Source organism: Marmota monax, unplaced genomic scaffold (assembly GCF_021218885.2).
Source record: "Marmota monax isolate L192 unplaced genomic scaffold, Marmota_monax_Labrador192_F-V1.1 WCK01_AAM20220418_F8-fsc00760, whole genome shotgun sequence".
Classification (NCBI taxonomy): Eukaryota; Metazoa; Chordata; class Mammalia; order Rodentia; family Sciuridae; genus Marmota; species Marmota monax.
The window spans coordinates 37,683-40,345 of NW_026694599.1; positions in this window are offsets into that span (position 1 = coordinate 37,683).

Sequence of the window (2,663 nt, forward strand, 5' to 3'; positions counted from 1 at the left end):
TGGGTCTCAAGAGTTGCATGGGAACCCAGCCTCAGCCAACATGTAACTAATAAATATTCAGTTACAAATCTGGCCTAGACTCATAAGTGTTTGCCTTTTCCCAATAGCTCAGTTTGTTTTAAATTATTTTCATTATTTATGCTTGGACTTGTATAACTCTTCAGAAACTCAATTTGCTCATATATTATTGATCAATCCATAACATACAGGGGCTACTCCATCTTTCTTAGAAAAAAATCATATTTATCTCAAATGAATTAAAATAATAACTATGGTTTGCTCCACATATAGAGCTCATTGCTTGTGGCATGAAGGTAGGAAAGCTGAATGAAAGAATTCCCAACAGCTTGCAGATTGAACTCTGCAAAATCTCCATTGTTTTTTGCCCTTTGCCTTAACTTGGATCAAGTTATTCATTTTTTTCAGATTACAGTGCAGTTTCAATAGAATATAATTTTATGGTAGATTAATTTGCATTTTTGTGAATCTGGGCAAAGGTAAAAAATAACTACAACATGGAATGACTCAGTCACCCACCTTGGACGACCACAGCTCTGTTTACTCATTAGAAAGTTGCATTTGTACTTTCTAAAAAACTGTAACTCTAAAATTTTAACTTCAATGACTCTGTCAAAAATCGTGCACAGTTATTTTGTTAAATTTATATAAATTATTAATAATAAAACCACAGGGACAGATTTGAGTCTCAATCCTAGAAGCTAAAATATACAAGGTTATTTGCATATCTTTGCATTTGGAAATTACACATGTGCTAATTTTAGGCTAATGATGTTTTGAAAATTACAAGATTTAGGTCAGGACAGATTTGCAGAAAGAGTGTATTTCTATTTTATTTTTTGCTTTAAACTTAAACCTCTGAATTGTGAATTTTATTGCAATGATTTCTAACATTGACATGAGAGAACATAGTAAAGTTACATTCTGATTTTAAAAAAATGATAATTTTATTGGATCAACATTCTTTATTGGAGAATGAAATTTAAAAAGTGCTGTCTGCCATTGACCAAGAGAGACATTGACATTTTACTGTGCAAGCTTCAATCTTCCCTCAGAAAATAAAAGATCATCTTTGAAATTGATATTTTTCCCATAATCTGTAAGTAGAATATGGGTAAGTAAAGGATGGGTTCAAGGTAACGTTCAATGACTTGAGAAAGAATTCTTGCAATTAAATTCTAAATGAAGCTCACCCTTAGGCCAGTCTGACACCTGATGGAATGTCCAGGGGCCTTGCTGTGCACTGCTCTCAGTGGTGTTGCAGTCCAAGAAGGCTTTCTGGATACTATTATGTCAAGTTTACCCAACTTCTCTCAGCAAGTACCAGTTTATCCTATTTTGTTTTCTCAATTATTCAAAGATTTTATCTTTATTTCACTATTTTGCAGTAAAATTACCTTTGCTCTTCTTTTGGAACATCTGCCTGTGTTCCAAGTCCTTTTGGTTTATAAAATGCCATTGATAAAGATATTTTACTGTATAGTTCTGGACACAGAAAATAACGGATTCTGAAAACTTACTCAATAATTAAAAGCAATCAGTATTCTAACAGATTTTCTTAATTTTGCTTCAGATAAACATGAGACTCCCATGGCCTATTTCCCTTACTGTTTTGTATGTTATAGAAACATTTCAAAGAAGGACTGAAGGAACAAATTCATATGCTTGGCACTCCTAAGTCCCAGATTAAATAGCAGATCACTTTATACAGAATAATTATTATATGTATATTCTTTTTCAGACTATTTTCTGGATGTTACTCACAATTATCCTGCTAGTTTAAGCTTCTCAATATCTGTCATATCTTGAATTTTGTCATCAGGTGATTATCAGAGATGTGTCTTTCTTTAATTGATTTTTACATTTGCTTTACCTTCTCAGGGTTTAAATTCCTGTATATAGCAAAAATTAGGTGCCTGATAAAAACAAGTTGTACTTACTGGGCACTTTTATTTGCAGACATTGTACTAAGTATTTTTCACATTTTATCTTACCTAATTGTTGTACCTGAGATGTCTGTATTAGTTAACCACATTTTACAAATCTAAAAATTAAGGTCTCAATTAAGGATCCTTGACCAAGGCTGCATAGCTAATCCCTGTACAACCGAAATTCATATCAAATACAAAGATTTATATAGGGAATCTCATCCAGTTTCTCAATTCCTCCTGAGGAAATAATTTCATGGAATATACTTGGAAAATATTAATAAACTAGAAATAAACCAGCTGTCATGATCCTCTCAAAGCTTACAGATGGCACCCTTCCACCATATAAATACACATGAACAACAAACATTTTAATATGCTCCAGTGTCAATTAAAAGAAAATACAGAAAGAAGAACCCAACAAGAGCATTTCAAATTTGAAATCATATTTTATCTTTCCCTCACAAATGCCTTTTCTTTCTACAAACTGGTGTCAACTATGGTACTTGTTGACTATTTTCTTTTTTTTTTTTTTTTTTTGTTTTACACTATATTGCAGGTCATGTTTGTCAAACATTTTAATTTACCTCTTATGTAACTGAAATGATCTAATGAATAATCTGTCCTTCACTGGCATGTCAGAACATAATGGGATGTACCACAAATGTTTCCCAGGTGTGCTGCCAAAGTTTAAGCAACATGTAATATGTAGTTTGG